Raw genomic sequence first — 14,117 nt, 5'->3', positions numbered from 1 at the left:
GGCCAATAGTGAGCCTACGTGGTGACGTGTAACACAGACGCGCTGCACAAAAACACTTACGAGGCCCAGAGAGAAGGAAATGAATAGTGGAATAAAGTCGTTATTTTTGTTTGTTTTTGCGCACAAAAAGTATTCCCGTCGCTTCCCGTCTTACGCGGTTGGAACAACATGAGGGTGAGTAATTACTGACAGAATTTTCATTTTTGGGTGAACTAACCCTTTAATATAGGAGAGCACCACATGATTAAAAACGGCAGCAGCGTGATAATGTACTGAGCGTCTATTTTGTTCTTGAGATTTTTCTGGGTCGCCAAGAGTTGAAAAATGATGGGTAAACTGCAGAACTCATCAGTCGCTTTTTACCCATCCGTCCAATCACAGGAGAGGAGGGGCGGGACAAATACTATACCGACCAACCGTCACATCCTCCTGCTTGTTCAATCATGGACATAATAAATACATAGACGCCCTATTGGCCGCTGGATCGTACGTCAACGGCGCCGCCATATTGCGGAGGGCAACTTTCCCATAACTCTCATAACGGGAATTGAGAAAAATGCCTGCTTCGCGTGATGCTTGGGGCTGTACAAATCACTGCACAATTGAAAACAGGTCTCTGGGAATTACCTTTCACAAGTAAGACTGAACATTTATTTCTGGTTGTTTTTGGTCATTATATAATTAGTAATAGTAACTTTAGTTGGCCACCGGAGTCAGTCAGACTAAAATAGCTCGCGATGTCGCTAGTTAACTTAGCTGTGAAAGTTGAGACATGATTTGACATGATTTATATTATTTATTATTTATATTCCAAACTTCAAACTTTGGGTTCAGCAGTTTTTAATGCAATATTTCAAATTCTGCCATTATTTACTCACCCTCAAGTTGTTCCAATCTAAATGATTTTAAAAAATTAAAAAATTTGATTAAAATGAATACACTAGTCATTGGAGCTTTCATGTTAAAGAGAACATTTGTGATGGTCAATTTGTGAACTGGATCAATTCATTCATTGAAACGATCCAACTCAAAAGAACGATTCATTCACTTATCTAAAATGGACTTAATGCTTATTAATCCCTTTTATTAATGTAGCACACAAGTCACATGGAACAATTTTATGATTCTTTTAATGAATTCTATTTCTTATTTATTGCACTAATAGCACTAATAATAGCACAGAACATTGTGAATTCGGCAAAATGAGCCAAATTGTCCACGAAAAAATAGACATTTGTGCTGAAAATAATGACAATGACACAATTTAACAATAGCTCAAAATTACAGCACTATTTCAATACATTTAGAACCTTGCTATGATGCAGGTTTTTGAGCTGAAACTGTAGTGAATTCACCCTTCAATGCTGTTTAAAATTCAGAACATTTAGATGTAAATTCCACAGTGTATTTCATTCCTTGTTTTGCCTTGTTTAGGGTTGTATACAAAAGAATAGCCATTCCAGCCTTTTAAAGCTTGCCCTAATACAGTTTTAAATAAACATCGAATCAGCCTGCCTGGACTAATGCACGAGTGCACTGCTACCAATAAAGATATTATGACTTTATACTGCAGCTTATGCTTTCCCTTTACAATTTCAAATGTGCACTTTACTCAGGTGTTGTCATGGTGACATGTTAAATTTTGTGCAATCTGTTTTAATCTCTCTGTCTATTCTCATGTAACAAGAAGAAATCAGAATAGGTCTGAAGGTTGGTCTAAAAGGCACATGAATTCAGCGCTCTTTGAAGTCACGACAGCAACAAAGCACTCATGATAAACTCTTTATTGTTTTGCCGCTTCTTTTGTATCTTCGGGGGAGAACTTTGATCAAAAAGCCCTTTTCTTCTGACAAATATGGAACTGTGTTTAGTCTCTAAACCATCACAGGAAATTGGAAGTTATTTTCTTTTCAGCAGCAGTGCAAAGGGGTTACACACACTAAAAAACTCTTGTGGTTGTGTGGGGTGGGCATCCAAGGTGATCCAAGAGTAGGTCAGATGGCCCAGTCTCTTGTGAATGGTCTACTGCTAAGGCAAACGAAACACTCATTAGCATATCTGAATTTTATCTCTGGAGGCTTCCTCATCGTAGACCCAGTGGTATGAACAGTAACAATGGTGACAGTTTTACTGTATAAATTTGCAAAGTGGATTTGCTTTATGAGTTCTCTGCATGTCACCAACACGACCAAACTCTTCCAGTCCTCAGCTACAACTACAGGTTTGGTGGGTCAAATTAGACGTTGTTTGTGGGAATCCAATGAAAATCTTAAACTGGCATGATGCAAATATGTTACAAACCAATGTAGGTTTGAACAGGAAGTAACGCTGGAGTTACTGATGACTCGTTTCAGGCAGTTCAGGATTGTATCTTTCCTTTGGGAAACATTAACTCCATTTCAACCCAATCTCATGGTATATGTACATATTTTACGAGGTGGCTAGTTCGTATGATTTTTCAAAAAGCGTCCCTGTAAAAAGTGTTCAGTTCACTTAATTTTTTTTAGTAAAACAGTTGCCTTAAAATGATTATATAAATAAACTTAATGCTTAATTGAAAAAATTAAGTTATGTGAACTTGACAATTCCACATTACTTAATTTTTTCGATTAAGCATGACATTTATTTACTTAATAATTTGAAGGCAACAGGTTTCCTCAATTTTTTTTAAGTTGAGTCAACTGATCACTTTTTACAGTGTAGGAAGGATCACCCTTAACCCTGCCCCTAAACCTACCCATCACTGGAGTCTAGACAAATCGTACAAAAATGTACAAGTGTGGTTGTACAAATACGTACGAATTGCTCTGAGATTGCGTTGTTAATTTTGCACATTGCAGAACTTTTACATTCACAAACAACTATATTATACATGAAAGGTAATGTCCGGAAAAGCACAATGGGGTGCTTTAACTTATGAAATAACATATATTTGTGTATTTTTTCTGTCTTAAAGATACACTGTTTTCCATGGAGAGGGTTGCACCTCATTATGCAATTGTTAGAGTTAATAATAAGTTACTGAGTGCACCTTTAATTTTTTTTATCAACATTTTATTATAAGTGTCAGCTGTATCAGAAGCATATATCAATGCTTCAATGAACTAGATGCCATTTAAATTGTCCAGACTAAAATAAAATAATTAGATACAAATACACATAAATTAGTGTCACAGATTGTGTTGCTTGAGCACACACGAACACAAAGTTAGCAAGGCAGTCTTTAATAAACCCTCAGTATGAGAGTAGCACACAACAACACATCCAAACAGTGACAAGACCCAACAACAATGAATGGAAACAAGGGAACTTAAACGTATACGCATGTAAAGGCAAGGCAAGGCAAGGCAAGTTTATTTATATAGCACATTTCATACACAATGGCAATTCAAAGTGCTTTACATAGAAGAAATTAAAATAATAAAAAGAAACAAGAATAATTAAAACAGTTTAGAAAAATCAAATGAAATACAATACAGTACAGTCGGACGAACAGCGGCACAGTGCTCATTCAGTAAATGCATAGCTAAACAGAAGTGTTTTGAGTCTGGATTTGAATGTGACCACTGTAGGAGCACATCTGATCTCTTCTGGAAGCTGGTTCCAGCTGCGGCTGGCATAATAGCTAAAAGCAGACTCACCATGCTTAGAGTGAACCCTTGGTATTTCTAGCTGATATGATCCTAATGATCTGAGTGATCTGTTGGGTTTATATTCAGTGAGCATATCTGCAATGTATTGAGGTCCTAGGCCATTGAATGATTTATATACCAGTAATAATACTTTGAAATCAATCCTAAATCTAACTGGGAGCCAGTGTAAAGACCTGAGGACTGGTGTGATATGTTCATATTTTCTGGTTCTGCTCAGAATCCTGGCGGCAGCGTTCTGTATGAGCTGCAACTGTCTTATGGTCTTTTTGGGAAGGCCAGTGAGGAGTCCATTACAATAATCCACCCTGCTGGTGATGAAAGCATGCACAAGTTTCTCTAAGTCTTGTCTGGAAACAAAGCATCTAATTCTTGCAATATTTTTCAGATGATAGTATGCTGATTTAGTTATTTCTTTGACATGACTACTGAAACTAAGGTCTGACTCTAGTGTCACGCCAAGATTCCTGACTTGATTTTTAGTTGTTTGACCCCTAGAGAGAAGGTATGCGTTCACCTTGAGAACTTCATCTTTGTTTCCAAACGCAATAACTTCAGTTTGTCTTTGTTTAATTGAAGAAAGTTTTGACACATCCAACTGTTGACCTCATCAATGCATTGGCACAGGGAGTCAATGGGGCTGTAATCATTAGGCGATAGGGCTAAGTACAGCTGTGTGTCGTCTGCATAGCTGTGGTAAGCAATTTGGTTGTTTCTCATTATTTGGCTCATTGGGAGCATATACAGGTTGAACAGGAGTGGCGCAAGAATTGAGCCTTGAGGGACACCGCATGTCATGGATGTCCACTCAGACTTATGGTCTCCTATACTCACATAATAACCTCTCCCATCTAAGTATAACCTGAACCATTTTAGGACTATCCCAGAAAGCCCCACCCAGTTTTCCAGCCTGTCAAGAAGTATGTTATGATCGACAGTGTCAAATGCAGCACTGAGGTCGAGTAGTACCAGCACTAAACAAGGATAATTAATCACACACACCTGAACTGAATGACGAACCAAATGAGTGACCATGACAACAAACAAGGCAAATGAAAAAAATCTAAACAAAGTCCAAACTGAATGAAACTGTGACAATTAGGAAGTCAGGATTTTTGTTTTTCGAACAACCTCTCGGCGGTTATTAACTAGCTTTAGTTCTTATAATAGTTCTTTCCTTGGCCCCACTGAGTTTAGCAGTGGTGATCTCGAGCAAGGCATTGTCTCTGAAGTAAGAAAGCCAGATGGAAGCAGAAGGGGTGGATGGTTCAATCCATAGCTTTAAAGGAACCGTATGTAAGAAATGTATTTCGATTAATCATAAAATGGCCCTGATATGTCACTAGACATTAAGAAATCATGTTCATTTCAAATACTTATATCACTGAAAACAGTAGTCCGGCCAGGATATTGTCGTTTAAAAGTGAAGTTGCAGCCCTCAACTGATTTTGATGTTGTCATGTTGTGTTTTGGCCTGATGCTCCATCCTCCACCTATCTACTAATCATGAAGTCAGTAGTGTTTCGGCATCTGGGTTGCCAGCTCTGCTCTAGTTACCACAGCTGCAGCTACAAACGTGTCGGATAAAAAAAAATTGCGATGCATAATTACTTCGCAAAACATCTCTCATGAAGCATAAACATAATTAACAGAAAAAAAAAATACTGTGTAGAACTCGTCACTTGCCATTGGAAGCTCCTTGTAGCAGCCTACGTTCCTGCTGGATCCTGCAGCCTAACTGGCAACCTCCAGTCAGGGTTTGCAGTACCAGTTTTGGCCACAATCTTACATACGGTTCCTTTAAGATAGTACCTGTTGTCAATAAGATCCTCTATTGATGAATATTTATAGCTGAAGTGTAGTCATCTAAAAGCAAGAAGAGCAAGGGGAATTTCCAGATGTAAATGATCAGAGAGGACAATACATACAAAGGTCCATAAAGGTACTACCATAGGGCATTCCCGAAACATAAACATATGCAAATAAGAACCTACTGTATAATTATTACATATATGACAACAAGGATCAGATCTGATCCTCATTTAATACAACTTGGAGTAATATATGCCCTATGTAAGATGTAAGATTTTTAGATGCAGTGAAACATCTGGCCCACACCATTTTTATCTTCCTTTCTTGTATGACTGCAATTGAGTAATTAATAGAGCTGAGGGATGCTTGTGGGAGATATTACCACAGATAATATTTTAGCAAAGTGGAAACTGGACTCCAAATTTTATTTATTTTGTTACAGGGTTTCTTAGTGTATCAGAAAACCTCTTATTTCACCACCTACTCTTTAGCATTCAAGACACTGTAATCTTCTAAACAGGAAGAAGCACAATTATTGTGTGGGCTTGTTTGACTAGCTTCAACATCCATGACAGTTAATAGCTTCACATTATCATATCTTTTAGTTGACTCTATAATTTCCTTTTCCTTATTTTTAAGTATTGAAATGTTTTTAAAAGTGAAATCAAGGAATTTTTACTTTGTCCTAGCAACTAAAAATGTATATGTGATTTTGTATTTATGTGAGTTAAATTTATTTATTTACAAAAATCTCAAAGGAACAAATACCAGCCAGTATTTGAGAAACTGAGTTAATAGACCACTGTTTAGCAGGTCCAAGGTTTTATCCAATCAAAAAAAGAAAACAAGTGTTATGTTAATGAAAAAAAGTGTTAACTCTTTGAAAATCTTATTACTTGTACTTTGTACTCAGCCTTACATATAAAACTCCCAAGTGATTCGATTTTTATTAGTACATTTGGTAAACAGTCAACAGAAGGTTCACCTACTTAGACACACTGATGAGGGATAGAATAACTTTTCTATTGCATATTTTGCATTGTATTCAAAGCCAAAATAAAATGTCTTGATGTGCCAGATTGTGATAACACATCTGAATTATACCTGAATTATAATGTTCAGTCTTACCTTGCACCTGCTCATGAATAAAATAAAAATAAGCAGTTATTGAAGATTGTCTTTTTTACTCAGAACATGTTCATGCATCAAACTTACTCAAGTGTTACGTCACTCTGCAGGAAAGTGATCTGGTCCAGATCACTAGTAGTTCTTGAAGAGTCAGGTAACACTTGAGTAATTTGTTACTTGTTTCCATATTAGCAGCTAAGTGTTAATGTAGTGCAATGTTGTACTACTCATAATCATTACTTGCATACCTTAATGACGAAGCTTTATTCTATTTATGAATATAAATATTATATATGAATATTATTTTAAACAACTTAAGATTATTACACTATACAGAGGAAAAATAAACATTAAATACAGAAACTTAATTTGTTCCATGCACGTTTCCCCCCCAGTTTTTACTCTTCATTTCATTCACATAGTTCAAACAAATGTTGTTGTTTTTTTGTTTGTTTTTTGTGTGTAAATCTTCCCTCGGCAACATGCTAAGCTCTTAAGAGGCGGAGCTAATTTTTGTTCTCCCTCTGTGTGAGATTTGATTAAATTGTCATATCCATGAAATGCTCATGGTGCCTGACAGTGTTAGTTTGAAAGGACTGACATGTCGGGATGTGAAGCTAGTGCGTCAGATTGTCGCCTCCATCAAGCTGACTCCTTTCTCTCACTTAAGTAATGCTACACAATGCACGCATATGGTGCCGATTAAAATCCACTTCACACTATGTTTAATAAGGCTTTTAGTTAGGCACGGCCAGCCTTCAAGAAAGAAAACAGCTCTTTCTCTTTCCCATCACGAGCAGTTCTTTAGTATACCAAGTATTTGCAAAAGTAAGGCTGGAAATAGCTTTCTCATTAACATATTCATAATGCCCTAAATTGAAAAACACATTTGCAGCTTAAATGACAGGAGACAATGCTAAAATGGAAAGCATAGTACTAAGATCTGATAATTTAGCTCTAGGCATCTCGAAAACACCGCACTGATATTGATTTTCGTTTTAGTTCTCCTTTTGTATCCAAAGTCTGCTTGCCATGGTCCATAATGTTTGAACGAAACAACAACAGCGTGCAAATAGACATTGCGAACTACCGTCAGTCGCTTTGTTTACTATCAGAGGGCTCTGGTTCATAGCCATGGCAGTACGAGCGGAAACCAGGGACAACGCGGATATGACGCCATTGACGGCGACAAAACGGAAATAAAGAAACGGGACGTTTCTCGAATTAAATTACAAATTTCTCCTGGTTTGAAAGTTGTTGGAAACAGTCGGGATAATGTAAGTACACAACTAAAAAAATATATATAACATAGATATAGTGATTTTTGCTATTTTTAAAGCAAAAAAGTTACATATTGTGGCTTTAAAAGGGAAATTATGATGTATAAAGATTAAAATAGTATTTTCTTGTAAAACAAGAATAATTGTTTACGGTGAAGGTGGTTCTGTTTGCAGTGTAAATTTACAGCATCTTGCACCGCCACCATATTTTTTCTTTTTCTGGATACTTGTATTCGGAAAGGCAGTATGTCATGGAAGAATTTACAGACCTGGTTAGACTTTATTAAAAGCTGTCAAATGGAAGAGAAGGTCAGATATCAGTCACCTCCTTCTTTCATTGGCTCCCACGTCCCATAATGTTTGAACAAAACAACAACAGCGTGCAAATAGACATTGCGAACTACCGTCAGTCGCTTTGTTTACTATCGGAGGGCTCTGGTTCATAGCCATGGCAGTACGAGCGGAAACCAGGGACAACGCGGATATGACGCCATTGACGGCGACAAAACGGAAATAAAGAAACGGGACGTTTCTCGAATTAAATTACAAATTTCTCCTGGTTTGAAAGTTGTTGGAAACAGTCGGGATAATGTAAGTACACAACTAAAAAAATATATATAACATAAATATAGTGATTTTTGCTATTTTTAAAGCAAAAAAGTTACATATTGTGGCTTTAAAAGGGAAATTATGATGTATAAAGATTAAAATAGTATTTTCTTGTAAAACAAGAATAATTGTTTACGGTGAAGGTGGTTCTGTTTGCAGTGTAAATTTACAGCATCTTGCACCGCCACCATATTTTTTTCTTTTTCTGGATACTTGTATTCGGAAAGGCAGTATGTCATGGAAGAATTTACAGACCTGGTTAGACTTTATTAAAAGCTGTCAAATGGAAGAGAAGGTCAGATATCAGTCACCTCCTTCTTTCATTGGCTCCCACGTCCTCACGGATCCTGTACCTCCTCGCAGCTGTAAGCTCACTTCTGAGGGAATTCAGTCTTATCACTGCACTGCGTTCCTCTGCTGGTGTGGAGAGGTCTGGACATTAAAGTGTGATTTATTCCACTAATATCCTCAGGTCAGTGGCAACTACAGCAAGGTCAGCATAACAGTGATGCCTGCTGGGTCTTTTCTGAAACTCTTGATTCTTAGAAAAGCTTGTGAAACCACAAACACTCACCTCTAAAGTTAGTTGTTCAACAGTTGTGTAAGTTTTGTAATGGTGTTTTGTCACTTAATTTTAAAGTATGTGAAAAAAGGCCATGATGGGTGGTTTCTAAACACACCGATAAGGCAACTTTACACAGTCTCTACATTGGAGTTTTGATCACTCTGTCAGTGATTCATTCATTCATTCATTCATTCATTCATTCATTCATTCATTCATTCATTCATTCAACAATCATTTGACAATAATGGTTGGTTGACTCTATATTATCCCACTTATTACACCAAATACATTAATAAATAAATAAATAAATAAATAAATAAATAAATGATATTTGTTTCAAACACACGATTATTGTAATATATGTAATGTGAACATTTGGTTTAATCACCGAAACACGAAAATCTTCTTTCAATTTATTACTTTTAACAATCAGTTCATTCAACAGCTAACAATGCAAGAAACATGTTTCAAATCAGCCTTGTTGCTTAAATAATTACAGTAATACAGTTGCCACATTGGAAAATACACTTACATTAGCTAACTTATGTAATTGAATCCATAATGTTTGTAATAGAATCTATCTTGTGTGTTATTATCAAAAGGTGGTTAAGGAAGTTATGAAACTGCCATGAGGTTTTGTGCTAGAACTGAGTTTGCTGGCAATACAGTAAATGTTCTCACTGTGCCAAATGATTGAATCTGTACTGTAGTTGATCTTTACCTGATGAAGGGTGAGTTACAGTAATGTGACAGTCTCTATCATGGTAATCTCACTCACTCACTCACTCACTCACTCACTCACTCACTCACTCACTCACTCACTCACTCACTCACTCACTCACTCACTCACTCACTCACACACACATGCACACACTTTGAACATAGTGGTTATTATAATAATATAAATAAGAATTCATTACATTTGGTTGTTGTCCATATCGGAAATTGCAAACAAGTTATATGGAAACTATAAGAGCTAATAGATAGTAAGAGCTTAATGAAAGACAGTTACTGTGATTGAAACATTTATATAAATGAAACACTTATTTTGTGTTGTGAAAAGGATACTTTGTGATTTTGTGTAATGTACTAACACAATTGAAAATATGCTAAAAATGTTTCAAAAAAGTGCACTTTTGATGATCTTTTGTGAGTTTTGAGAATGTACACTTTACTTGTGAAAATAGTACCAAAGCAAATAAAAAAAAAAACTGTAATAATATTAATACTGAAGTCCTATGAGATCATTTCCCCCACAGTCAATATTGAAATGGCAAGATGGCACCAGCTGTTTGTATGAAATGAAAGAACTAGTCCACGGTATGATACTGTCAGGTGCCTGTGCTTTATGTGCTTTAAATTGGCCATTCATGAGTTTGTGTTCTTTTGTAGTTCTTTTTATGGTCTTTGTAGTTCTTTTGTTTATGCTTATTAGTTCCAGGTGTTTCTTGTTATCCTATTGTTTCCTCAGTTATTTAACCGTGTTTAGTCTTGCCAGTGGTTGATTATTGTTATTGTGTACGTGCCTTTCATGGTTCATGTGGTAAAAGTCAATGTCAAGTGCTACGTTTCATGTCATTGTGTTTCCCGGTCAAGTCATGGATATGTATCAAGTTTTAAACCATTAAACAGCTTTTTACTGCATTAAGGCGAGACACTACAGGTGAATAGGGTACAATTGTTAACTTACAGATATCACCATCAAACTTTACCAGTTGATTACTCACATGAATAGGAGAAAAAAATGCATTGCAAGTTTTCTGTAATTTTATTTTTAAATATGCTAATGAGGCTATATCTAATTAAATATGCGTTAATTTGCATATATTTTGAAGTGACAAATCTGACCATTGAAAAAAACAAGGTTCAAAATTATTTTTGCATTTTGTTGATATATTCAATGAAAAGACTTTACCAGAGGGGATAATGAATATCTCCTTTTGTTACCCTGTAAATCAGAAAATACTGCCAATAGCCTTAACAAATTTATTTCCGCCCTATTTTTAGGCATAAAATGTCATATAAATCAGGCCAAGAATGATATATCAACAAATCCCTCTGGACAAACCTTCACAATATAGTTATGAATACGACTGTAAAGTTTGGTGTATGTAGGTGCTACAGAAGTGGAGAATCGTCACTAGGAGTGTGAGAAAAAACTCATTTTGAGAAAACGGCCTTTAAAGATTTTTATGGCAAAATTCCACTAATTTCTATTGAAAGCCATGAATTACAGACAAAATATGCTTTAGGTCCAAGTAAAATCCATGTATCACACTGTTTAACATCTATAACTGATTATTGCTTCATCCATCACTGATCATAACATACAAAACAACACATCAACAGTCCATCACACAGGTGGAATGGAAAAACTAAATACCGGTAGGCCTATATCACAGTCCCTCAGGCAGATTCAACTTTGGGAAGTTTTATTCTTTTGGCTATTTGTCCAAGGTGTAAATCACTAAAGGCTGGTTCACACGGGACGATTTGAAAATTGTCGGCCGATTTTCCAAACCTGAGAGACCCCACACACGGGGATAAAAAAATCACAGGTCTTACAGTTTTGGTCGTACAGTGTGTGGTGCGCAGCCACACGGCAAAATCAACACATCACACACGAAGTCACGAACCGATTTGACTCCCGAGCATTCTCAGGTCAGACGGGAAATCGCGCAAAATACCTCGAGATCAAACGTGACTTCAGAGTAAACAATCATGGCGGACGAAGAGGATGCAGTGGCAATAGTTTGTAGTTTGTTTTTAACCGAAAAAAAAACGTTATCAAAAGAAAAGGCGATGATCTCTGACGTCCACCGGACTTTCTGGTGCGCCATGCCGCCGGCTGTTTTGATTATATTTCCCGGTGTTTCCTCGCCGCCTCGTCACCTCGCTTTCTGATTGGCTACACTCCACAGTCCACAGGCTGCGTGCTCGGGGGACACCACACACGAGAAGAAATCGGGCCAAATAAATCCAACATGTTGGATATCCCCGATTTGAGATCGGAGCGGTCCCGACGTCCTTCCGAGCAGACGAGAGCAGTCTTAACACACCACACACGGCAGGAATATCTGATCCGATTATTTTACGATAATCGGAGCATCCTTAATATTGTCGGAAGGGGTGAATCGGGGCTAAAATCGGCCTAATTATCCTGCCGTGTGAACTAGGCTTTAGTGAAGATATTTTTTCACAGTGGAGGAGGAAGTGCATCTCTGTCTGACCCAGTTGGTGGTCACTGAGCCTTTATATTTAGTCAGGATCCGTCTCTTCTTCTCTGACAGTGTGTAGATATTCTGTCATATAACAATTTAGTCTACTTTGTTTGCTTTCTCCAATGTTCTAAATATATATAATATGATATGATATAATATGATATGATATTTTGAATGATTCATAATTAGTTTTGTTCTGTTGAGTTCTGTTTAGCTTCACCATCGGCTGACTGAGGGGACTGTTTTCAGGATTTGGCTCGTGGGTTTTAAGTGCTTTGAAATGTGATTTGTCTTTTTGACTTACATTTAGATGTGTTCAAAATGTTACAGCTTGTTCGTAACGCATCGACACACTACTCATTGCGTGGCTTGCGAGCCTCATGCGGCCCACCAAGCTTTAATTTGTGCCTCGCATGGCTGTAAAAATACGGCAATATCATAGAAGCCAGTCACTACAGATATTTCATAACATAACCCATTACAAACTCAAAGTGTCAGCTCTATTACAAATAATTTCGATCGGATTGAAAGAGGTGGTTTATCGAGAGAACATGTAAACACTTGGTCGATTGAGAACCGAAACTGAAAGGACGACGTATGGCTCTTCTACTGATTTTGTCCTATCAGTGCGGCTCTAATGAAAAAAATAGTGAAGACCCATTTCATCATCTTTTGTCTTCGTTGGTAATCCCTTGTGTCTTCTAGCTAATGACAACTGTTTTCGGCTTCTCTGAGAGAATTTTGCACGCATATCTTTCAACATTTTGAACTTCCGCGGAAATATCAGAGCGCGTCAAGTAGGGGTGTCGCAATATACCGGTGTTGACGATAATCGTGATATTCAAAGCATGAAATATCGACATCGTGTTAATTTAGAGTGTGACAATATACCGGTATTGGCGACAACCACAATGTTTAAAATGAATAGGACTCTTATGATAATATGACACGTAAATACTCCAGCGCCAGTACCTGGTTGACCTCTAAGGTGGCAGTATTGCACCCGCTGACACCTGTCAAATAAGAAGACGACGCAGCTAGAGTGGAACACTCTGTCCACTCCACACCCGAAAAAGTAAGCTCGCCAGTATTAAGAACAGAGTTCTTCGGCTTCAAAGAAAACAGCACCTTAAAGGTGGTCGCACACCGGACGAGAAGTGCAGCGCCACGTCTTTAAAATTCGAACACATTCTCTATGAGTGTACACACTCATAGAGCGTCTATGCGAGTGTGTACGCATAGAGCGTACACACTCATAGAGCGTCGGCTGCGACGCCCAGCAACGGCTCAGGACCATGTTCAAAATCCTGCCGCGACACAGAGCGTCATTTACATCGTTTTATATTAAATTTACATTATATTTGTCTCAAATCATCGTAAATGATTTCACCCTGTGCTGCAATAGGCCTATACATTTAATTTTACATTAATTTACAGAAATCAGCTGCTTGAATGACAATTGCTGATGTTATTGGATTTTCAGGTGATATTCTCAATTCATTCAGTTAACGGACGCTCTGAGGTAAAGTGTTCAGATCACAGACTCAGAAACTATTATTTAATTGTACAGTGTAATCATAACATAGTAACGTTACAGACATTATCTCAATTCCATAATGTCCTTAAACAATGATATTGCTGGCCATAAACTGAGATGCGCGTGCGTGTGAGATACCTACCTTGAGTTGTCATACACGCGACGCGGCTATTATTTTACTAGTCATGGAATGGGAAACGTGAGATTAACTGTTAACAGGGGGTTTCTGTGTTCATATATTAATAAAGGGTGATTATTAAAATTAAGAACCCCGTTGTCTTTACTCATCTTATTTTTGTATTTTGTAATTTGCAC

The 14,117-nt window shown here is 37.2% G+C and overlaps 1 long non-coding RNA gene across 1 annotated transcript in view; it reads right to left on the bottom strand.

Moving 5' to 3' along the window:
- Positions 1-14,117, bottom strand: part of LOC309503261 — a 77,426-nt gene that overhangs the window by 16,923 nt on the left and 46,386 nt on the right. The gene's annotated exons all lie outside the window — the stretch shown is intronic.

The sequence above is a fragment of the Leuciscus leuciscus genome, assembly GCF_965113295.1.
Source record: "Leuciscus leuciscus genome assembly, chromosome: 7".
Classification (NCBI taxonomy): domain Eukaryota; kingdom Metazoa; phylum Chordata; class Actinopteri; order Cypriniformes; family Leuciscidae; genus Leuciscus; species Leuciscus leuciscus.
The sequence above is the reverse complement of the archived record's forward strand: the minus strand, read 5'-3'. Positions and strand labels throughout refer to the sequence as shown.